Below are 25,583 nucleotides of genomic sequence, written 5' to 3'. Positions count from 1 at the left end.
CTTGGCATGTAGGTCTCCCGCCACCAATTATGCCTTGTTTTTGTTAGAACGATACCTGTTGTTGAAAATTAAAGCTGTGAGAGCTGGAAAACCAATTGAATTAAGAACAATTGAAGATTTTATAAATTGCTGCAAACAACATGGTGTAAAGGTTCAAAGGCTTCTTTGTGAGTTTTACCTGCACAATTTTGTATTAGAGAACGAGGTGGAAAAGAACCCTAACCCTTTTGTGGGAGATGTTCAATTCCAGGCCTTTATCTCATTTGCAGTTAACCAACTCAAATGGTTTAAAGCTCATAACACATTCCAAAGACAGGAACATGGATTGGATCTTTGGGTAAGAAGTGAACCTAAGCACCCTTTACAAATGCTTGCCAACCATAAGAGTTTGATGACACGAGAAGGGGTGATTAAAATTTTAGGGCCCATTCATAAGGAGATTGTACAAAAAGGAGTGACATATTTCCTATCCATTCAAGAAATCTCTCTGGCTGCATCCAAGCTCAGGTGGACGGTCTCCACTAGTAGAGTGCAAGATAGGGAGCCATTTAATTACAAAAATTTTAAAGCAGCTACGGCCCGTTTTGTCACCTATAGCAATCTTATTTTGAGAGAAGGACCTTATTGGTTAGGATGTCGGTTTCAGAGCCCCATTATTTGGTATCCTCCTAAAGGTTATCGGGGTATCTACGAATTGCCTGAAGGAAAGGAAGGGCCCACCTTTGCGCTCTCGGCTCAACATCATGGTTTTAGACCAATTTTTGACGCTGCCTCTCCAGCCTACTCTTTAACTACACTGCATAAGAACTACTTACTTTTCATGAGGACATGAAACAGGGTAAGCAGGGGAGTATGTTGAGTTACGAAATGGGTATGTATTTACTCTTAATTTCATCACCTTTTTCCTCTTTTCTTATCTTTTTCATATCTTAATATGCTAACATATTGATGGATTATGATAAGAAACGGATAAAATACTCGCAGTTAAGATTTAGCTATCATAACTAACTTTTACTCCTCTTTATGCAGAAAAACGACGAAAGGAACAGTTGTTGTTCCCTAACGATGGAACAACATAAACCAACAAATGAAGAATGGAACACGTCGGTTGCAGACAGGGTGGAGGACGAATCAGGAGGATCAGCGCGAAATAGGAAAGGTGTCTGAAGATAGCAATCAGTTGCGAATCCCTCAAGATCGGGAGATCCTGAGGGATCGCATTTATCTTTTACCTCTTTCTGACTATAAAAGCAAACAATTGTAGGAAGAAAGGGGATCAATCTCTGTTATTTCAAATTGTAATTTTAATTTACAGACTCGTGCTGTTGGAGAACGCGACCGTATTGTAATGCTACTTAAGTTCAATGATTAATATATAATTGAAGTTGTTGTTCATTCGTATTCTCTAAAGTAGCTCAGCAGTGTTCGCTGGTGGCTAAGGGCCCAGCCTCTGGTGGATTAAACTGCTTCCTTGTGTTATATATTTCTGATTCTCGCAAGTTTGATTGGTTTGTTAATTTTCCCCTTTTTTGTGAGTTTATCCTATTCGCTATTTACCGCTTTCCTGTATTGAAGTAGTATATTTTCTTTATATATTTTACAACACTATCGTTTGATTCAATTTACGCTTATTGCAGATTAAATTATTTAGATAGTGAATCGTATTGATTTAATCAACTGTAAGAGTTTGGTTATTGCTATCGAACTCTCAGATTGATATCATTTCCATCTGGATTGCTTCATAGAGATTGAGTATGATTTAGATTGAATCAACTAGGAAGAGATGAGTTATTGCTACTATGCTCTCGGTTGATGCTATTGTTAATTGAATTGCTTATGTGAGATTTGATTATGATTTCAGCAGAGGATTGAGTCTTGAAGTTTAGATGTCATATTTCCTTTAATGATTGCAATTTAAATGCATCCATTTACTCTTGTATCAAAGGTATATACTTCATTTTAAGAAACATTACTCTCTGAATTCATAGCATGAACATATTGTGTACACTCTTGGAATAAAAGGACTTGCCCGGGTTGATAATTAATGTGGGGTAATTAGGAGTTTTTAAAGACACCTTTTATCAGCGAACACCTTCTACACGAAAAATGAGAAATACATGAAAAATGTGATTGCAATCACGTGTTTTCATGTATTTCTCATTTTTCGTTTAGCAAGGTCCATCAAAAGTATGAAACATGTGTAGCCCTTGGATGCGGAATTAAATTTTGCATCCAACAAGTAATCCCACTCGAAATGTTAGTAAAAACTTAGGGAGATAAGTTGAAAATATGAGTTGAAAAAGTAGTTTTAATATTTTATTATTTTTTAATCTTTTTACTTTTTTACTCCAAAAATGGTGAATTATCCCCCATGGTTGACATCATCATCTTGAATCCTACTGGTTCTTATAAAGTTTATTTTGGTTGTACATTTTTCTTAGGAGGCCCATTTTAGACCTCAAAACTTCCCTAATGAGGATAATCAGTCAGCTTGACAATTTACATGGGGAAAGGAAGGAGGTAATTCTTCCTAACAATATGGTAGACTCTTGTAGAACTGAGTCCATAGACCTCCAGGAGGAAATCCATGAAGAGTATGAGAAATCAAGTGTAAATAAGAGTCCATCGGTGCATCCATGTCTGAAAACCAAAGAGGATTGACAACAACTTATCCCCACATGTGGAGAAGGTCAGGAGGAATACATTCAAAGATAATCGAAAGAGGAGCCAATAATAATAAATCGACATTATGAGGATGATCATGCGGGGAAAAATGACAAATATAGTATGCAGGATGAGACTTTCCTGGAAGGTCAACCAAAGTTTCAGGTTGAAGCTGTGGTCATGGGGAATCCAATGCAAAAAAATACAAAGACATTTAGCAGGGCACGAGAATTTCCAGTAGAGGAATTTCAGGAAAGGATCATGGATTTCAAGACAGACCTTATGATGTTGAAGCAAAGATTCTGGACAATCCGAGACATTGTCTTACAAGAGAATAGAAAATTTGAGGAGCTCATAGGGGTATGTGTCGAATCAATGACCCAGTTGTCTAGTGTTGAGGAATGACTCATTTCCCTCACAAGGAAACAAGAGTATAGTTGGGAGTTCCAAAGTAGCCCTGTAGAGGAGTACATAGATAAGGCTTGCCACACTACCAACACCACCTTATACATTGGGAAGAGCAGGGCAGAGTTCTCCAAATGCATCATTTTGGGTGACCAAGTGGAGCAGCATGAGTTGAGCATCGAGCAACATCAACATAGTAGATTTGCAGGTATCCAACCTTCCCAAGGTGTGGATTAGCGAGAAATTATGAGTTGGTACTCTATTAATGGGCTCATTCCTAGGAGGACACTCACAACCGAGGGCATTTTTTAGCTTGGGCCATTTGGCATGGGCAGCGATGGAGGACTAAAATGGTACCATAACCCATAGGTCCCAGGACTTAGGTGGCATTTGGATACAGGAGAGTCCATTGGGGTCAGGATTGGTCGGAGGATTGTTTGGGATCCAAATGAATCTATCATGGGAAGGATTGGTCGGAGGATCATTTGGGATCCAGGTATCAAAAGATGCATTCAGGATCATGTAGCATGGAGGTATGGAATAAAAAAATGGGTTGTATGGGATCCTGGTATCAATGCTTTTGTTGTGGATAACAGTGAATTGCTTGAGGGAAAACAACCTTTGGGTAGGAGGATTTGTAATATTCCCTTTCTTGATCTGGTCAAAATGGACGGAATTTTTCCATGGTATTTACAGTGATATTTTCCCATGGTATCAACCCATGGTATTTTCCTTTGATTTTCGATGGAAAATAATAAAATAGGGTCTTTAGAGAGTCCATCAAGCCTATAAAAGGGGATAGAAGCTAAGCATTTGGATCATTCAAGTTTATCTATCTTGTTGTGTTTTTCTTGAGAACTTGGCATGGCTAGTTCCAGTTTGATCCCAGGGATGAAAACCCCGTGGGTGTTATTTTTTCCGATGGGATCCATCCAGGGTCCACAATTGTGGTTCAGTTCATTTGTATTCTCTTTTTATAAGAGATCATGCATGCCATTGCAGGGGCTTGAAATTTATTGTATGGGCATGTACCATTTTCTTCAGTTATTAATATAAATAAAGGTTGCATTTCCAGATCCCGTTGTGTTCAATGTTTTGATTGAAATTATTTTTAACTAGAACACCTAGATGTGCCAGATCGGTTGATTATTTTATTGTTCAGGATATTATAAACCATGATGCCATGTTTCATATATTTTTCATGCATAAACACCACCAGAGATAGAGGCTCTGTAACTCTAACTCTAAAAATTCATTGCCTTGGACATCATTTCCAAATAGCAATCTCGCTCAGATTTTCATTGCCTCAGATTCCATTGCCTAGTAGCAATCTCACTCGGACATTCATTGCTCGCAGTCTCAATCAACATATAGGTGGGCATATGAATGTGCTAGCCAACAAGAATATTGTGGATGTGTGAATACTTTTGAATGGTATTAATGAGCCAAATGGTGTTTTGGCCCAATTCCTTCGCAGATCGACAAGCTGAGACATTTTAAGGTGCTGGATCTCAGCCAGAAGAAACCATTCAAATTTTATCATGTATTTATGTCATCTATGCGTATGTACCTACACATGAGAAAGGTTAGGAGGGTGGCCTTCATAAACCTAGAGCACTCTGAAGATCTAGGTGGGCACTGAGTACTTTGAACAAAATCTATTAAGTAGTACAGTAAATCAGTTTGTTGCATGGAGACAATGGCCAGAGAGCCAACTGAATGGAGGAGATGTTAGGGTAAAGTACATTCCTCTGTAACCTAGTATATTCCTCTGACATGGTTGTGTGTTCCTTTAGGTTTTTCATTGGGGTTTCATATCAGCAAAACCTCACCAGGTCAATGCTCTTCTAAATCTTACCCTCGGTTATGTCATCTCTTTGCTTCCAAGATTTGTAATTCCTAGTCATTTGGTTATAATGTAGGCTATTGTGATTGCAAGTAGTTACTCTAGCATCTTCGAGCCTCAGTTACCAGTATTATGATTTCTTCTACAAGGTTCGATGTTGATTGATTGTTTACCTTGAATTCCAGGTGTGGTCACGAACTCTATTAGGGTCTTCATGGCTGCTATTATTAAATAGGTGTTTGTGTACAAGGAAACTCAAATAGAAGCTGGGGGTTTTTTGTTAAACGTATAGTTATGTATTCAGTTCATCAACCAAGGAGTAGAAATCGACCATACTTATAACCCCGTAGAGGGTGGCCTGATTAATACTATACAAAGCCTATTCTGTATATTATAAATTGGGAAAGTTGTTTGTTAAAAGTTTTATGGTTCTGTTGATAATGGGTCCATAATATTCCCATGTATTGACAGTAAAGATTTCTCTTGTGCTCATTCTATTATCGGCCCTAGGTTGTAACCTTATTCTCATAAGTTATTTAATTTTCAAAGTCCTTGTCTTATGTAATTCAAAAAACATGTATTCATGTTGAAGAGTTTAAGGGACTGACCGTAGGTTTTTGGTAACCTGGCTGTGCCAAAGGGGCTAACACAGATCTCCCCAGTTCGTTCTATACATTGTGTGTGTCTATGTTTGTTACAACTATTAATGCATTCATGGAAACAACATACATCAAGTTAACCATAAATCATAGTCTATAACCTTCTGCAAACAAACATATATATCTCTGCTAAGAAGAAAACATTGGTCAAAAAGCAAATAGTTTCCATATTATATGCAACATATTGGTTTTGGCTTTGCAAGCCTCCGTGTTATATTATTTTGTGCACTAGCTAATCCAAATCAATGGATATTGACAGAAAGTAACCAAATAATAAATGCATAAAAAATGTTTGAAAAGATGCAAATGTCTCGGGCATAAAAATGCAGTTTTATGTTTAGATCGTCAATAGTGTATTCTTCTTACCAAGAGAATGGCTCCTATTTTTTAGGATTCACAAACATAATGTAGAGGGAAAAACTTCATTCACAATAAAACATAGGGCATAGGACAAAACTTCATTCACAACAATCGTTGTTATGAAATTTTGCAATCTGCTTTGGCTTCTATATACAGAGGGTAGAGGACAAAGCTTCATTCATTGTAAATTTCATAGGTATCTATACAGAGCGCCATTTATATTCCAAATTTTCTAGAAATGTTATCGAAATTCCAATATGGTAAATGCAATTCCAGACTTTCAGAAATTCAACGATCTCCGAATAGAAAATACATGACAAAACTTCATTCATAGCAATCGTTGTTATGAAATTTCGCAATCTGCTTTGGCTTCTATATACAGCTAGTAGCTAGATACATGATGAACATGAAATTTGCTTTGGCTTTTGTATACAACTAGCAACTAGATACATGATGAACATGAAATATGCCTTTGGCAAGTGTATGAAAATTTTTACAGTGTATGGAACCTGTTATATGTAGATTGAAGCGATGGCAGGCATACATTTCCAGACCAGGCTAGACACCCGAGCACCTGTCCTAGCACGAGAAACTAACTCCTCGATGAACTAATGAGTTCAAGCATTCGATTACATCGCATAACATTTAATGTGTTGAACTAATGCTAACATTAGTTTAACAAGTTCTAAAATGTAAAGGAAATGGATGATTATAATATATGGTTTAGCCTCCCTGCCTCAGGAAGAGGCCAAATAAGACTGTGAAAGAGATTGCATACACTGGCTTCTTAAAAACTTTGGTTATTAGCGGCAGCTGTGACAATAAGCAGCTAAAAGTAATGTCAAACCTGCCATTTTGATTACTATAGTCCCATCCGTACCTGCAGCAGGGACTAATAAAAAGAGAATTTAAATTATTATTATTTTAAAAGAGATAATTTCAGATCCATAAAAAATAAACATTTACTAAGAAAGTTGTGATGTGATGAAATTGACTTGTCATTCATGACATAAGACACTCAAATGTGGATTCTTGATATGAACAGGTCCTGATTTGATGATTTTTTATAAGACAATCAGGTGTTGTGAATATGATAAAATTGAGTTATCATTCATTATATAACTAGAAATTTCCCCTAAAGGTGCAAAGATACACCGAAGGAATTGAAGATTTGGGAAGATCATCTTTGGTTTAACATATCCAACTAAAGGAATTCATGACTTGTGTTTTGCGATCATGTTAGCTTTACAGTTAAATCTATTTTTAAGCAAGTTGGAAAATGAAGTGACTTGCGGAAGGTTGCTTTTTTGGAATTGTAGGTATGATTTGATGAATCATAGTAAACATTGAGGTTTTTGGAAGTTCCTCGTTTGAATCCTATGTTTCTAGACGACTTGTGGCATAAACTCCATGTTTATTAAAATTGACGTTATTTCCATTTCTGGTCATGATATTTGGCTTATGCATAGTCTAAAATACGTTAGGTTTTGGGGAGGCAGACAGATCTGCGCTCGATATATTTAATCTTGTTCTTTTTTTTATTAGTTTGACATCATGTTAAATCACCAAAATTTTGGAAAGATGTTTTCTCTCACAACATTTATTCTCATTTTAGTCTGATATTTATGGCAAGTCTATCAAATTGAACTAGATTGGATCTCAGTTTCTTGCAATTTGTTCACTTCACCTAACATATCAGCCAATGTATATATAAAAAAAATGAATGGAGTAAATTTGTATCCTATCATACCATGATGAAGTTTTCCTTTCATTGTTCTAAAAAGTTAAGTTTGTTCGCATAAGCTTCACAAGTCTTATAAAAACTTCTCCCCTAGATAACAATATCACAGAATATATTTGTAAAACATCAAGAACATCAATTGGTATGACTTCCAACAAATCATTCAGTTCATTACTTCCCTTTGGTGAATTTTGAACCCATGAATACACTCTGTTTGCAACTTTTCCTACATATAATAGATTGGGTACTTTCTTAGAAGCATTCGTTATTGTTAGAGACTGACGATGAGCTACACAATGAACTATTATAAGATTTGGAATTTTCTTTTTCAAAAATGAAATAATGCCATTTTCATGTCCAATCATTGCAGAAGCTACATATGTAGAAACAACTATGAAATCATTATACTTAAGGCCTCTATCATTATACTTAAGGCCTCTATCATATATTTCTTTTTCCATCCATGAAATTCTTAAGCTTCATAAGCTGCGAGATAGGTGGACCAAGACCCTTTGAATCTAAATAGGCTACATAAACAACAAGATGTTATTCTAAGCTTTGATCAACCATTAATGAGAAGAAAGGACTTTCCATCACGTTTTTAATTTGAATATGCTCAAGACGACTTGATATGCAATATATAAAATCAATATATTTATGATTTTTGTATGAAAAATACTCTTGAGACTTTGACATATATGGTGCTTTTGCACTTACGAGAAATTTGCAAAGTTTTTAATATTTTGAAATAGATAAATCTTCTTGACATACAAAATATGATATTTTCATTGTAGTAATCACTTTTTCTTTATTTGCATATTACATCTCTCTATTAGAATTGACTTCATCTTTCTCTCTAATGCATTTATCCATTTTACATTAGCATCTTTATGTACCAATGATTTTTTATGAGTAACAAGAGCATCATGTTGTATGTAGTACAACCATTCCATAAATCCCATGGTCCATTCATATTATACGTCTCACAATAGCTACATTTCATAGCTATTATACCATCATAGCTTACATATTCAACCAATCAAACTTATCCAACCATTCCATGGAAAAAAAATTTAAGCACTTTCATCTTTTCTCAATCATTAACTTCTTTCTCAACTTCATTTGTTTCTTTATCCAGAATTTCATTAAAAGAAATTCCAAAAGTTTAATGTATATGTTTTTGCAATTTAATATTATGGATTTCTTCACGTGTTACGAATCATCTTCAATTTTAGAAGTTTGTGTTTTTGTCCATCCATACATTTCTCCAATGATAAAAGAAATAAGTGAAACAAAACAAATTAAATCAATCATAGGTCCTAAAAATATAAGATATAGAAAGCAATACTTGTCTAAAAAAATTATAGTTATAAATTCTATAAACTTAAAAACAAATATCTATTAAATTTATGACTACAAATATTTATTACAAAATCAAAATATATTAATCATAGATATTTAAATTTTCTTTAAAAGCCCTAAGACACTTGCATTAAAAGCCTTATAGCAATTATAAAATTTAAATTAAAATTAAAATTTCCTTGTAAAATAAGTGCATTAAAAACCTATACCAATTATAAGATTAAAAATTATTAATTGTATAAATTGAAATTTTCTAAAACACTTAAAAAATAAAAATGAAACTTATATCAAAAGATATCAATTCAAATGTTTCCAACATGCAAGTGTTGTTGTTAAAGTGTTTCTCTTACATAAAAAAATCTCGCAAACCTTTTAAATATACAAAATATAAATATATTCTTTTTTTGCTAATGCAAGAGTTGGTCCTTCTATTCATTAATCAGCAGTTTAAAATACATAGAATACAACCATCCTTGGTGAAATGAGTACCAAGGAGAAAACCTACAAAACCAGCGAAAAGGGCGAGAGGAACTAGCCCCAAGTTCAACGTCTCACCTTCAAAATTCTCAAAAGAGAAACAAAGAGGCATCCAACAGACCAAAAGAAAAACCAAGTACCAAAGTACCACTTAACACACTCCCGGAGTAACAGAGGAGGAAAAGGAAAGGTGCTTTCCTCAAAGAACAAAAAGCGGCCCGACCAGTGAAAAAGAGACTGACTGCACCTGCCAAAAACCTGACAGATGCAAAAAACAACCCCCGTACAAGGTGGAGGACGCGCCCACAAAGCCTGACGAATCACAGTCAAATGACAGCCTGCCTCCACAATCTGCACCGTTGATACAGCTAACCCGATCCGACGGCAGCGATCAACCCCGCAAATGAAAGAGGCACGACATTTAACCTGCCCGTACATCAAACTGCATGATCCATCCCTGTCGTCGCTTCTCCTCATTTGATCGGACGGACAAGGATAATATCGAACCCCCAACAAGTTCGAACTATAGTGCGCGGGGAGGGTGGTATTCCCACCGACCCCACTGCCACGCGTCAAACAGTGATTGTGATCGCTGCCAATTCTGGAAAACCGGAAACCGCCTTTGGGCCTTGTGATTGCCCGAAAACCATTTTTACTCCTGTAAGCAGCTTCTGGACTGAGAACAACAGGTTGCGCGACCCAGAGAGCTTCAAACACTGCGCCCAATCATCCAGAACCCAAATACAAAGGAGACACCCACCCAAGAGCCAACGAGGGATGCCTCTGAGCCAGTCGATAGGAAAACCCTTGAGGAGATGATGGAGAATGAGATGCTGCATCCTTCGAACAGGGCGTCTCTGACGACCACCATGGAGAGGAAACCTGATTATTTTCAACATAATCGCTAATCTTGGCATATCTTCCCTACTGAACCTTTTGTCCAAATTTAGGCAGCCCTCAGCCCTCCGTCCGTTACACATTGGTTTCTGTCATTTTGCTTCTATACCCCTCTATATCTTCCTCCGCCTAGTTTTGACAGAGATTTTTCAGGTTGCTCTGTGCCATTGTGTTCCACCTCCATAAGATTGTACTGTTCTTGCAGCCAACACCATGGTTGGCAAGAATGTCTGCCAACTTATTTGCTCTTCTTTTCACATGTATAAAACTGAGGGTACGAAGCACCTGAAGATGAACTTGAATTCTCTGAAGAACCCGAGTTAACCTCCAATGTTTTGTAACCTTATCCGGCCCTGTTCCATTACTAATTCTCCTGGCTGCGTTGATGACTAACTCTGAATCCGCCTCTATTATGACATTTTGGCAATTGTTCTGTATCAAAAATTCTAAACATTGTTCTAAAGCCATTAGTTCTGCCATGTTGTTGGTAGCTTTTCCAAGGTATCCATGGAAGAGGGTAATTATTCTACCTGTTTCATCCCTTAGAACTCCCCCAAAGCCAACCTCCCCCGGGTTGCCTTTGGAAGCTCCATCTATGTTGTATTTTAAAAATCCTTCTGGGGGAGGGTGCCAGAATTCCTCTATCTCCTCACTCATGCCTGCTTTCCTGCCTAGGCCTTGAGGAATAAGCCCCTGCAAGTCTAGTAGCTGAAGGATTCTTAATTCTCCCACTGAGGGAGGATTTTTGGGGAGATTCCTAACGGTGGTACCAACTGTTTCCTTAAGTTGTTTTGCAATTAGCTTCACCAGGCTGAGAGAGTCAGTTTTTACCTCTTTGAATATTCTTTTGTTCCTTTCTTTCCACACATTCCATATAATGAAGCCCGACAAGAGCTCCCAGGCAGAATTGAGAACTTCATTATCAGAAACCTTATTTCTCCAGTTGTTGAGGGTGTTACCAATACTTTCTTTATCTCCATCAGACTGTTTGTAAAGAAATCCCAAATCCTATCAGTGAAAATGCAGCTGTTGAGAAGATGCTCGTTGGTCTCCTCTTGGGTCTCGCAGAGCTGGCATCTGGAGGGTCCTAGCATGCCCCTTTTTTTGAGGTTGTCCCAGGTTAAAATTTTCCGGTGGTTAACTAACCACATGAAGAGTTTGATTTTCATCCAGCCTTTGTGATTCCAAAGCTTTTGCCAAGTTTTGTTTGGAGCTTATGGTTCCAAATCAAGAAGAAGGCCTTTAGCTTCCTTGATATTGAAGTTTCCCTCTTTGTTGTTACCCCACCTCAGTTGATCCTGCCCTGTCGTTACTAGAATTATTCGCTGATCCAGAATTCTCTTCAGGGACTCAGCTTTACTGTTGAGGATCTTGTCCTCTCTACTCTCTATTTTTTTCCAAATTCTCCACTTTCCTGCATTATGTGGATTCTCCCAAAAGTCTTTTACCTTAACCAAACCTAGATTGTCAGTCTCTTGCTTGAGGCCTAAAAATTCTTCCCTTAGAAGATTAGGTTCTTGTTGCCACTTGTCCTCCCAGAAAAGTGCCTGATCTCCCTCTCTGATTTCCCAGAAACTATTCTTTTGAACCACTTCTCTGTTCTCCCAAGCCTTGTTCCATATGGGTGAGCCTTTCACTGTTCCTGTCATTCGGATTATGTCAGAAGCCAGCCAGGCATTGGCATATTTTTCCTTCCAGATGCTTGCCCATTTAGCTTGAGGATCCTTAACCCACCTCCACCAAAGTTTTGTTCTAAGAGCTTTGTTGAGAATCTCTAGATTATCCAAACCCAGGCCTCCTTGGCATTTGGGTTTGCATATCTTTTCCCAAGAGACCAAAGCCCATTTTTTCCTTGTTTCCTCTTTGCCCCACAGAAAGTCTCGTTGAATATTGCGAAAATGTTGTAAGACTCCTATTGGAGTTGGGAGAACTGATAGCATAAATACTGGGATAGCTTGGAGAACTACTTTAGTAAGCACTAGTCTACCAGCTAAATTTAAAGATCTGTTTGTCCATTTCCTGACCTTGTCTTGCATTTTGGTTGCAAGAGTATCCTAGATGCTTTTGTGTCAGGGTTTAGCTGTAAGAGGAACCCCCAAATACTTGGAAGGGAGGGAATCCCTTTGAAAGCTTAAAATTCTGGAGATATTTCTCTGGATGGCGATGTGTGTGTTAAAGAAAAAGACTTTAGATTTGGTAAGGTTAACTTCCATACCTGTTGCTTTCACGAAATCCTTCAAAATTTGTTTGTAAGCATGTGCTTCTTTAACTGTGGGAATACCCTGTAACATGGTATCATCTACAAACTGTTGATGCGTCAGAACCTGCCCATTCTCCGAAAGTTGGAGACCTTGAATTCTTCCTGTTGCTCTTGCATGATTGATAGAACGACCCAGCCCTTCCATCATGAGGATGAAGAGAAAAGGGGAAAGCAGATCTCCCTGTCTAAGACCCCTGGAAGGGATAAAAAGTTTAGAAGGAGAGCCATTCACCAAAATTGAAAAGCTGGAAGAGGTCACGAGGGCCATGACCCATCTGATCCAATTATGATCAAAACCAAACGCTGTGAGCACTTTTCTAATGTATATCCAATTTACTTTGTCATAAGCTTTGGCTATATCCAGTTGCATGATCATACCCGCTCTCTTGTTGCATGTTAACGAGTGAACCACCTCGTGAGCTTGAATTATATTGTCCAGAATTTGTCTTCCTTCTACATACCCTGTTTGTTCCCCGGAGATGAGCCTGGGTAGCAGGGGTTTAAGTCTGTTAGCCACCACTTTGGAGATTATCTTGTAAATAACATTGCATAAGGCGATGGGTCTATATCTCTCTGGAGTTTGTGCATTATCCTGTTTTGGAATGAGAGCAATAAAGGAGGTATTGAGAGCTTTCAAAATGGTTTTGTTCCGCCTGGAGTCTTCCACCATCTCCACAATATCCCTTTTGACTGTATTCCAGCAAGCTTTAAAGAAATCCACGTTAAATCCATCCAGCCCTGGTGCCTTGCCATTTTGCATTTCCTTGAGGACCTCACTGATCTCTGTTTTAGTTACAGGTCTGTTGAGATTACCATTGTCCTCTCTGGAGACCAGTTTAGGAATGTGTTTAGTTAAGTTCTTTATAAAAGGTTCTCTGTCTGAAAAGTTTTCCTTGGCTATGTCTCGAAAATGATTCACTAACATTGCATCTATCTCCTCATGGGAGTGATGAATTTGGCCATTTTCATCCTTGATCGAAGAGATTCTGTTGTGGGTTTTGTTCGCAATGGTAGATCTATGAAAAAATTTGGTATTACGTTCTCCTTCTTTCAGCCATAGTACCCTGGATTTTTGTTTCCAAAAAATTTCTTCTTGTTTGCACAGCATTTCCCAATCTTGTTGATATTTCTCTGCTTGATCATTTATGTCTTTATCAAAGCCATTCCTGATCATAGTTTGATTAAGCTCTTGTATTTTGTTTTCTACCATTTTTTTATTCGTGAAAAGATTGCCAAATTCCTTCTGGTTCCATTCCTTTAGCTTTTGCTTGATGTATTTTAGTCTTTTATGTAGCAGGAACATAGAAGATCCTTGAATGTGTAGTTCTTCAGCCCACCATTTTTCAATATTGCTGTTAAAATCCGGGTGTGACAGCCATATGTTTTCAAACCTGAACGGTTTGTTTCTTGGGGTGCCAATACCCTTGATCTCCATTTGAATCGGCCAGTGATCTGAGCCTCCAAAAGGAAGAATGTCTGCTATTATATCTTTGTTTAGAAGCATGAGCTCTTCAGAGATCATGAATCTATCTAGCTTGGAAGCTACCTGGGAATCCCCTCCTCTTTTGTTGTTCCAAGTGCAAAGGCCATTGTTAGTCTCAATGTCCACCAGCTTCATGTTTTCATAAAAACATTGGAAAGCTAAGGAATCTTTGCTAAGAGCTCTTGTGCCTCCTTTTTTCTCCGAGAGAGATCTGATCATGTTGAAATCTCCTCCTATAACCCACGGTAGCCCTGCAAATCTGTTTCGAAGGTCCACTAAGGAATCAATAAACCTGATTTTGTCTTCTAACCTTTGAGGGCCATAGACATTCATAACAAGAAAGGTGTCCCTGTCGCCTACAGGCTGAATAACAACTGATAAATAGTTTCTTGATGCCTCCGCATCTATAATCCCTATTTTTTGGGGATTCCAGAGGATAAGGATACCCCCTGCTGTGTTTTCTACTTTGACTTCTATGAATTCATATCTGCTAAGCCATTTACTATGGATTTGTTTTATCTTTTGAACCGAACTTTTTGTTTCTTGGACAAAAATTATATCCGGAGTTACTTGCTTCATTCTATTATTCAGTAATCTCTGCTTTCTTTTGCTACCTAGACCTCTGATATTCCAAGTGGTAAACTTCATTATTACAAATTGGTAAAGGAGTAACTGGTTAGATCTTTCATCTTACCTGAGTTTATCATGAGCTTTCCACACTCCATTAATAGCTCGTTCTACTTTTTTCTCCCCCTTTTTTTCCCCGGGTTTCTTGGAGCTAATTCTGGTGTTGATTTTACTGCTTTTATTCCATGAGTGCCCTGTCTTTCCATGCTATTTTCTTCACTCAATCCCTTTGCCTGAGTTTTCCATAAGAATAATTGTTGTACCCGAACGCATTCTTCTTGTGGTAGAGATTCTACCCCTCCCATTGTTCCCTTGCTCAGGAACCCTTCTAGATCTAGGTTTTCTTTGTCCAAAATCTCTTGCAACTCATTATCTTCCATTTCCATCTCGCTCTGAGTTATTTCCTGATCCATATCCATCTCTGATTCGCTCATCATGCTTCCTTTCTGTGTTTCCTTTGCCTTTTCTTGATCCTGTTCTTTCTCTTTGTCCTGCTTTTCATATCCATCTTTCATTACTTGGTTTTCGACTGCTGTATCTTCCTCTTCTTCCAGTACTTGGAACGGATTTGCCCTCACTCTTTGGTCTCCGCTTTGGTGTTGTTTCGACCCTTTTTTTCCATTCCTGCCTTTATGCGCTACTTTGTGAAAGCCTTTTGTTTCTTTCATTATGTTGGGATTGCTTTTGCTCTCTGCCTTGCTGAGAGGGCAGTCTCTAAGGAGGTGCCCATGTTCGTGACATTTACGACATCTAAAAGGAATATGCTCGTAGTCAATCTTCTGCACCCATTCCTCATCATAAACCTCCAAAATAACTTCGTCCGGAAGAGCTCCAGATAGGTCCATCTCTATGCAAATCCTAGCAAAGGAGGTATATTTTCCTCTTCTCGTGGCTTCAGATGTTTTGACATACCTCCCTAATTTGTCTCCTATAGCTTTTAGTGATTCTATTTGCCAATAATCCAGAGGTAGCGAATAGAGTCTTACCCAAACTGGAACTGAGGTAAAGGTTTCCCGCTCCGGCACGAAGTTCATCGTCCATGGCCGCATATAGAGCCCTGCTGCTGCAAAGAAGTAGGGCCCCCCTTCAAACACTCTATCTTTGTCCTCAATGTTTGCAAACACCACAGTGAAAAAACCCTTGGATCCTAGATGAAGATCAATGCTTCCTTTAGGCTTCCATTGGTATTTGATCCAAGTTTGTAAAGCCTTTTTGGTGGGCCATAGTCCCATGAATTTGCATATGATGGCATAAGTCTGCATGTGCTCCCTGTGGGCCTGCAGCTCTGGGTTATTTAAGATTACTCTGGGAGCGAATTCAGCTCTGGGCTTGCACGGTCCCTTTTGCTTTCTGTCTGGAGTTCCCTGTTTTTTGTCATTTTCCTCCATGTCTTTTGTGCCAGCATTTTCCTTCTCATTGTTACTTGCTGTTTTCTTGTCCCTGTTTTCTTCTTCTTCCCTCGAGTTACCTCTGCCTGGTTCCAGGGGTGTCTTGCCCTTGTTAATCACTGCCTCTCTGTAGGAGGGAGAGGAGCTCCCTCCTTTGCGACCTTCCATGGTGATTCGCGCGCTCAGAAACCCTCCGCCGTGAGAATCCGCAGTCTCCCACGCTCCTACCTCAATTCGCCAGCTTCCTCATTTTTGACACAGTTGTTTCGCCCTTCATTTTACCTCCAAAATATAAATATATTCAATATATTTAAATAATTTTTTTTAATAATACTATGACTATAGAAATTTTAATAGACATTTCATATTAAATAAATGGTAAAAATAAAAAATAATAAAAAAATGAATTTAAATAAAGAAAACGGTAAAAAAAAAGAGTTTTTATTAATATTATTTTATAAAAAGTTATAATTTTTTATCTAAAATTTAATATTTTATAATATATAAATAAAATAAATTAATATATATCAAACATACTAGAAATGTCTATGAAACTCATTCAATCGAACTCAATTACATTCAATATATATTTATAAACCAAATTCAACGAGTTCAAATAACCCTCAGTATAGGTAAACATTCTTTATTATTTAACAAATAAATAACATAAAAATAAATAATATATAAATTTGAAAAAAAGAAATTGCTATTTTTCTTACGTTTGTAATACTATTTTTAACCCCTAAAAATTCGAAATTTGAACGAGATGTAACATTCTGGCTGAAATTTAGGAACACGACACACCTAAATCCTCTCATCTTCGAACCCCAACCTTCGTGAAGTTTCTGCAAGCCACTATGTTTTAAAGTGGGTGGGCTGATGAGATCCAATCAAGTCCAAACTAAAATATATACATTCCATATAAAATTCAAATATGATTCAAAAATTGATCACAAATTCAAATATGATTTAATTCAAAAATTGATTGGATGGTTGTGCATCATAATAGCAAAAATCAATCAAATTTCAAAATATTAATATTTTTATGTAATTTTTATGGAATATTTCAAAAATATTCTCAAAATCTATTAAATAATAAAGTTTCATATAAAGTTAAAATTCAAATATGATTGGAAGATTGATTACATGGTTGCTAACCAAAATGGTTTTGGAGTATCATCTTTACATCTAGATTCAACTCTTAGTGTAGAAGATGATTTATGGCATTTTGAATGAAAGGCATGCAAATCCTGGTAAAGTGGATCAGGAAAGTCACATGTTTGCTTCACGCACATGATGCTCTAAGGAAAAAAGGACACATCATGCTGAGAATTCATCTCATGTTGGAACTTTAAGTTATTACACAAGTTTGAGTGAAGTGCAGAATTCACAGGACTTAGGCGAACACAAGAGTTTCTCAGCGAGGTAGTCTTGTCATTCCCACATTTCATCACTTTCTAGGACTTAGACAGCTAAATTTTTAGGAGAACCCAAACACTGCAAATGGTAATGTCTCAAGTGACCACCATGAAACTTCCTCTTCCAAGGAGGAAGACAAAGACAAGGTACATGGTCAAGCAGTGAAGCGAGGATGACTTTAGGGGAGTTACGGATGTTGTGCAACTTGTCATATTTCCCTTACAACATCCACCAACTTCTATTGTTTTTTATGTGGTTTTGTCAATGTTGTTAAATTAGTGCAAAGTAGTTTCTCATTCTTCATTTCTTAGGGCTTGTGATGGTTTTGTCCTTCCTTGAGACTCCTTGATTTTCCTTGGGGATTTGAAGAGCGGTGGATGCGTCGGTGGGGGTAAAATTTATGGCTAGAACAGATTTATTGGGAAAAAGGAAAGCTCTTACCATATTCAATGGTTTTGAGGGATGTGGAGTCCATATTTTGTTGCCATTCGAGCGATGCGAAGCTCCATTGTCTATGGCACAGCTGGATTGTTGAAATTGCTTATAAGTTTGTCCAATGCAAAAGAATTTTAAATTCCTCTAATTACAAAAAGTGTGTATCTACTGTTAACACTTAGGTTGTCCCTTAGCTCCTTAAGGGATACGACCGAGGTAACCACAAACCAATCTTTGGGCTGTAGGTCCTAGCCTACCTGCAGTCAGAGAGGGCTCTCTCTTTATGATTTAACTTTGTTTTGGGTTGATTTTAGGCTAGTTATTGTGTACAAGGTTTTGTTTTGATTTTGGTGGGAAGGAAATGTTTTCAAGCAGAGTTGGGATGCATACTGTGAGAAGTTCAAACCATTGGGCATGGAGTCATGGATTAGGGCTTGCTATTGCGTTTTCTTGGTCACAAGAGGAATATCGAGCAGGATAGCTACACATAGAACAATATCAGGCTGGAATAAAGATGGAATGAAGGTCAGAAATGAAAGGCAACTAAGAATATTCATTAGCTAACATAGAGGGAAGGTGGATGAAAGTTTGTTTAGGAGAAGTAAAGAATTCCTAAAAAACAGCCATATGTGAAAGAAACAGGGTAAACATGATCATTTAAGTATGCATATTCATAACCATTTCTGAGGAAAACATATAGAAATGACAAGAACTGAGCATAAGGTGCAGTCAAACAAAACCTAAGCTATTCTTTTTTCTTGCTATTTAGATGGTAACACAATTGTGCATGAACATAATAAAACTGTAAACAGAGGTAGAAAAACTTATTGAGCCATGTAGTAGCACAGGAATTCCACAGTCACTCTTTAACCATTAATAACACAACAATCATTTCTTCATCCAAAGCATTCCAGCAGTCTTTGATTACAAAGCTTCTAAAAAATACAGCGCAAGTCTGGTGTGAGGAATATCAGCCAACCAACCCCTTAAACAATGAATTAGGGTGGTTTATATAGGGAAAATATCTAAAATATCTATTACAGCAGACCTAAAACAGGTCTGAGGGAAATAACTCTTTTAACCTAATTTTGTCCTGAAATTAATGCAGGAAAATATCTTTTAGCTGCGATGGAGGCAACGGAATCAAGATGAGTTAATGTGGTGTCCTTGTGGCTCTGTGTTGTTCATTTAGCCATAACTGTGCATCGGGCTTTGATCCCTTGCTCTCGAGTGGTTTTGATATGCATTAACTGTGATATGAGAGCCTCAGATGGCTTCACCGTTTTCTTTGACTTTGCTTTGGGGGTCTTTAATGTTCACCTGCTTTGGTATTGCCGATCTGATACTCTTTGCTGCTTCACTGATACTCTTTTAATTTGATCTGGGCTTCATCTTTCCTCTGATACTCTTGAATTTGTCAAATCGCCCCTTTTCTGAACCTTCATGAAGAAATCCTGTAAAACTGCGCATTTTCGGACCTGCTGGTAGCCTAGCCACAGGTAGCTTTCCATTTTGATCATTTTTTCTTAGCGATGTGCGAGCGCTAATCGCGCATCAAAAATTGCCTCATTTTTTCATTTTGGGCATCCTTTGATGCGTTTTCGCCCTTTCGCGCCTTTTTCAGTGATGACGTCAACATGATGTCAGCGTGACGTCAGCGGTGGGTCCTGGTACGATAGTGACGTGGCCGGGTGACATGGCAGTACGACAGGGTGATGTAGTGGCAGTGACACGTAGCAGTGCGGGGGGTCGACGCAGAGGTGACGTGGCGCTGACGTGGCGCTGTCGGCAGGGGAGGAGAGACAGAAGGCGGTTTGTGGTTTCGTCGGACTGCCCTCTGTACGAGGGTGGTAAATGTCAGAGGGGCTCCGATGCAATCAAGGGCGGACACGCGTCCCTCTGTACGACGGCAAAACCGCCAGGCTATCGGACGCTAACTGTCGAGTGACGGGGGGGCTCTGAAATCGTTGAGAGTCGTCAGATCTGGGAGGGCAGATCGGAGGGCTGACGGAGCGCGGAGCTGGCAGCAGGTTTGTGCGCGGGGCCCGCTGGAATATTCGAATATTTATACAATGCTGCGGGGGTTTAGACTTTGGGTTTGTGGGTTTTATACATGGTTTGTGCGCCGGGGGTAAATTTTAATCAAAATATTTAAACCAAACCCGAAAATGTGAGCGCGCAGGGTAAAATATTTAAGGTTTATGGGTAGAGGGGTGAGGAAAGAGGTTATTAACTTTAACCAAATGTTAAGTTAATCCCAGGGTTAGGACGCGGAAGGCTAATGCTAAGCCCCAAATGAACTCAGCATTTCCCCAAACAGATATTATAGGGCTATAGTGCCAGGGGATGGGAATATGTACATAGGGGAGCTATTTAGTGCTTTTAGTAAGGGGAAGGGGAAATAGATAGGGATTTACATAATAATGTTTAGAAGTTAATATGAGTTTGTGAGGTGAAGTGTAGGGGGCTAAGTTTGTGAACTGAAACTTAGGCATAGGAAGTGAATGGACTGTGGAGAAATGATTTTTACACAAGAAATGTGGCTTCTTTTCACTGAAGAAAGTCAAAGCCTGACTTAGTATTTTACAAAAATGAAGTGGTAACAGGACTGGTTGGGCAGATCCCAAGGTCCTCAAGGGGATGTTAGTAAGTGATTTTGGGAATGAGAAGAAGGGGGAGTTAGACATGCCTCGCTTGAGCTCCTCCAAATGAAAAAGTGCCTCATATTTGTGATCTGAATAGATACAACACTTAAAAACATGAAATGGATCACATAGCTTGATTCTGCAACCACAAAACTACTTACCCAACCTACTTACCTAACATTTTTTCTTCTTTTTGCATGGTTTCACTTGGACTTGCAGATCCTGATTATCTTCTTTTCCTTTGACTGCCCTCCTATCTAAACGTACCCTTATATCTTCCAAGGGCCCATATTAAGTAGTTGGGCTCCTTTATTTCTCTACCTAGCTACTGATCTGCCAATATTAAACAGTTTGGACAGATATTCATTCTCTATATTCTAAAACAAGCAATTGAAACCTAGGGAAGCCAAGATTAAGCTGTTTGGCTTTCCTTTAACTGGAAAATTCTTTAAAAATGGAATAACTTCATCAAAATTGGAATACAGCAGTGGCATTTAGACTGGCACACTTTCATGGCCTCTTCTTTGGCCTCTTTCTAGAAATATGGAACCTTGCAGCATGAAAAGATGACATATTTGGCACTTTCAACTGTCAATCATGAAATATGAACACCTATTGCAATAGGAGGCTAACAGTGGCTCCACTTGGGGATGGTTTTTCCTTGCGAAAAGCCAAGAACAGCAGGTCAGACTGCCTTGATCTTCTATTGTTGCTGTAGACTGAAACTTCCCTTGTGCTGGCTGTCAAATGAATGAAACTTTGAAACCTGAACACAGCATTCTCATAAACTGAATTTTTATACAATAGCAGCACCGCCCACTTTCTTCTGCGTGCTCTATCATTACATGCACCTCTACCTGAGAACCTGCCTTTAAAGAACTTTGCTGCGTTGTTCTAATATTCTGCCTGCTGTACAAAAAATAAAAGTGCTGATAATATACAAATATCAATATACAAAGGGATATATACAGAGCTGTGTTATATTCAAAAAAAGGGATCATGATAATGCTTTAACATTCGGCCATTAACAGGGCCTTCTTCAGCTGTGCTGCCATCTGTAGATTTGAGGAAATATGTGTTATTGCCCTGAACAGTAGAGATAACAAATGGGCCTTTCCATAGAAAAACGAACTTGGCATTTTTTCCCTTGTCTTCTATTCGTGAGTCCCACCTTAGAACTTGTCGCCAATGTAGAAATCCTCAGCCTTGGTTCTTTTGTCAAATGCTTTCTTAGGCCTCTCTTGCACAATTTGAGCTCTGTCATACACTTGCTCTCTGGTTTGCTGAAGATGAATGGTCTGATTAATTCTTCTTTGAACATCATTTGGTTCAGCCTGAATTTCCTGTAGTAGCTGAATAATAGGAATGCCCAAGGATGAAGGGAATCTGGCCTCCATACCATAGACTAGCTCATAAGGGCTCATCCCAATGGATCTCTTTGTTGAAAGTCTGTCTGCCCATAGGGCATTTGTGAGCTTTTTATGCCAGTTCTTCTTGTTTTCTTCTAAGATCTTCTTGATAATACTAATCAGGCTCTTGTTGGACGATTCGGCCAAGCCATTACCTTGAGGGTAATAGGCTGTAGAGTGGCCTAAGGTGATATGAAATTTATGGCAAAAATTGATCATCTTTTTGGATTTGAAGGAAACAGCGTTGTCTGTGATAATTTTCTCAGGGCAGCCAAATCTAGAAAGGATGTTGCATTCGAGGAATTGGATAATGGTGGTGTCATTAGCTTGCCTACATGGGATGGCCTCAATCCACTTGGTGAAATAGTCTGTGGCTGTTAGAATCCATTTGCGTTGGCCTAAGGAAGAGGGATGGATTTCTCCAATGAAGTCAAGACCCCATTGTTGAAAAGGCTTCTTGGTTGAGATGGGCTTAAGAGGCAAATGTAACAGCTTTCTTTTTCCCTCAAAGATTTGGCATTTGTGACATGAAATAGCAAACTTCTTTACATCTGCAAACAGAGAGGGCCAATAGAAACCAACCCTTAAAATTTTACCAGCAGTGGACTTCCAATATAGATGTCCTCCACAGTCCCCTGCATGGAATTCTTTCATGACATTGTTAGTTTCATTCATGGTTAAACAATTAAGCAATACGCCTTCATGATTTTTCCAAAATAATGCACCATCTACGACACAAAACTTTGAAACCTTCATTTTTAAAAATATTTTTTTTTGTCCTGGACAATCCTGGGGGATCAAACAGGTTTAACAATACAAAGCATATATCAGCATACCATGGGGATTGCAAAAAGGTTTCACTGATCTGTGGAGTCGCCAGCTCCTGTTCATTGTCTAGCTGGTTAATGTCTAAGGCCTGAAAGTTTGTTTCGGACATTAGTTTGGCTAAACCTTGTCCCTTTATCAGCTTGGTTGGTTTTATTTCTATGTCATACTCAAGGATGTTAGCAATCCACTTGCCTCTTTTGCCTTCTAATCCCTCTTGAGTTAATATGTCTTTTACAACAACATTTGGCACATAAGCAATCACATGTGAATATAAAATGTAAACTCTGAAGTCTTTGATTGCTTTAACAAGGGCATAGGCCTGCTTCTCCATGATTTGGTACTTCAAAGGGGCATCTCTTAAGGCTCGGCTAAAAAATGCAATTGGCTTTTCATTTCCTTGATCATCCTTTTGCAAAAGGACAACAACTATGGTGTGTTCAGATGCAAATGAAAATATGATAAAATCCTTATCAAATTGAGGACTTGTGAGGACTGGGGCTTGGGTTAAGGCAGCTTTGATACTCTCAAAGGTTTGCTTGGTTTCAAGATACCATTTTACCTTGGCATCCTTTTTTAACATGTTGCTTAACATTCTTATCAGCTCGGCTAGATTTGGGATAAATCTCCTTAGGAAATTGATCTTTCCAAGGAATGCTTGCAACTATTTTATGTTTCTTGCATATGGGATTTGAAGGATGGCTTGAATTTTTTCCGGATCAATCCTAATGCCATCTTTGAAATGATATGGCCTAGTAATTTTCCTTCTTCAAGGTCAAATAAAGACTTCTTGGGGTTCAAGGAAATGCCATATTTCCTACATGTTAGGAACACTTGTCTCAAATGTTTTAGGTGCTCTTGATCAGATTTGGAGAAAGGAGTAAGGTCATCAAGATAGACAACCAGGAAATCATGGATTTCTTTGGCGAAGGCAATGTCCATTGCCCTTTGAAAGGTAGCACCTGCATTCTTAAGTCCGAAAGGCATTTTGACATATTTAAATGTTCCCCACGGTGTTGTAAAGGCTGTCTTGTCTTGGTCATCCGGGTGAACAAGTATTTGATTAAAACCTAAAAAGCCATCTAGCAAAGAGATTCTAGATGACCCCACTACTCTTTGTAGGATGTGGTCCATCTTTGGCAATGGGTAGTGGTCTTTAAGGGAGACTTGGTTTAAGTTTCTCAAATCTACACAAAGCCTAATCTCACCTGTTTTCTTTCTTGTGGGAACAAGATTGGATACCCATTCAGAAAATCTGATGGGTGCTATTATGCCAGCCTCAAACATTCTTTTCACTTCCTTCTCAATCAAAGGGAGGAGCACGGGATTGATTCTCCTTAGTTTCTGTTTGAAGGGCTTTTGATTTGACTTTAAGGGAATGGTATGTTGAATAACTGAGGTGTCATAGGACTTCAAGTCCTCATAACTCCATGCAAATACATCTTGGAACTCTTTGAACAGGTCCACATACTTTGGTTTTTGATCAGGTGGCAGATTTTTGGACAATTTAATCATTTTGGGCTTCTCTGCTGTCCCAATGTTGTATTCTTCTATGGCAGCGTTTAAGGGCTGCATCTTAGGATTTTTGGGGACATCATTAGCATCAAACATGTCTTCTAATGGAGTGAGGCCAACGGGCAGAAAGTTGTTCTTTAAATCAATGATCTCGGCCTCTGCTTTGGCTATTTCCTGGAAATGCATCTGTTTTAGCTCTTGTATGTTTTCTTTGTAAAAAACAGTTGGCTTTAGCATTTGTTTGGCTGTTACAGCTGTTACAGCCTACTGATTTTCGTTTGTTCGTTGTAAGGAATCATCCATGGCATCCATGTCAATGTTTAGGCCTGAAAACTCATGTTGTAAGGTAAGAAAATTGTTGATTTGAGCATCGTCCTCAAACACTTGCCAATCTTTGATATTGTTAGGGATAGTAGGCCTGTGCTTTATCTCAGCAGTAAAGTGGTGATTAGGCTCAAAGGGCAGCTTGCAAGTGCTAGCAAAAGTAGATAGACTATGAGCATGTATGTTATGGCTTCTAGAAATTTTGGCAAGCTTGGTTTCAGTGAAGGAATCGAGTATTTCTATAGCAGCAAACCTATAGGCTCTCAGCCTATTGTCATTTGTGACAAAGTTGCCTTTTATTTGTTGGATGATGAGGTCGGAGTCACCTAGAATTGAAACTTTTGCAGCTCTTAGAGTTTTGAGCAGTTTAAGGCCTAAAAGGAGAGCCTCATATTCTGCCATGTTGTTGGTGCATTTGAATTTTAGTCTGCAAGCATGACCCTCTGCATGACTGTTATGTGTATTGTGAATCCATACACCTGCCCCTGCTCCTAACTCGTTAACAGAGCCATCAAACTCTAAATGCCATGTGATTTCTTACTTGTGGTTAGTATTAAGAGTTTCAGCCATTTTAGGTTTGGGCAGATTTGAAATTTCTGTTTGGGGAGGTTCTTCTAGTATGCTAGTTGCATTGGTCGTTTTGATAGTTTCATAAGTATGGGCAACCGATTCTTCATTGATGCATGTTTCTTGTTCCAAAAGCAAAGGCTTCTCATCAGTGGGTGGGCAGCTATCATCATTGATCAATATGAAGGAATCCATATCAGAATGGATTGCATAGATTGGGAAGTTTTGTGGCTTTTCCTCACTACTTACCACATACTTCATCAGTGTTTCTCTAT

The sequence above is a fragment of the Pinus tabuliformis genome, chromosome 9 (genome assembly GCF_031772625.1).
Source record: "Pinus tabuliformis cultivar Carrire ecotype Pingquan chromosome 9, CPIR1, whole genome shotgun sequence".
NCBI classification, from domain to species: domain Eukaryota; kingdom Viridiplantae; phylum Streptophyta; class Pinopsida; order Pinales; family Pinaceae; genus Pinus; species Pinus tabuliformis.
Note: the sequence above shows the minus strand (reverse complement) of the source record.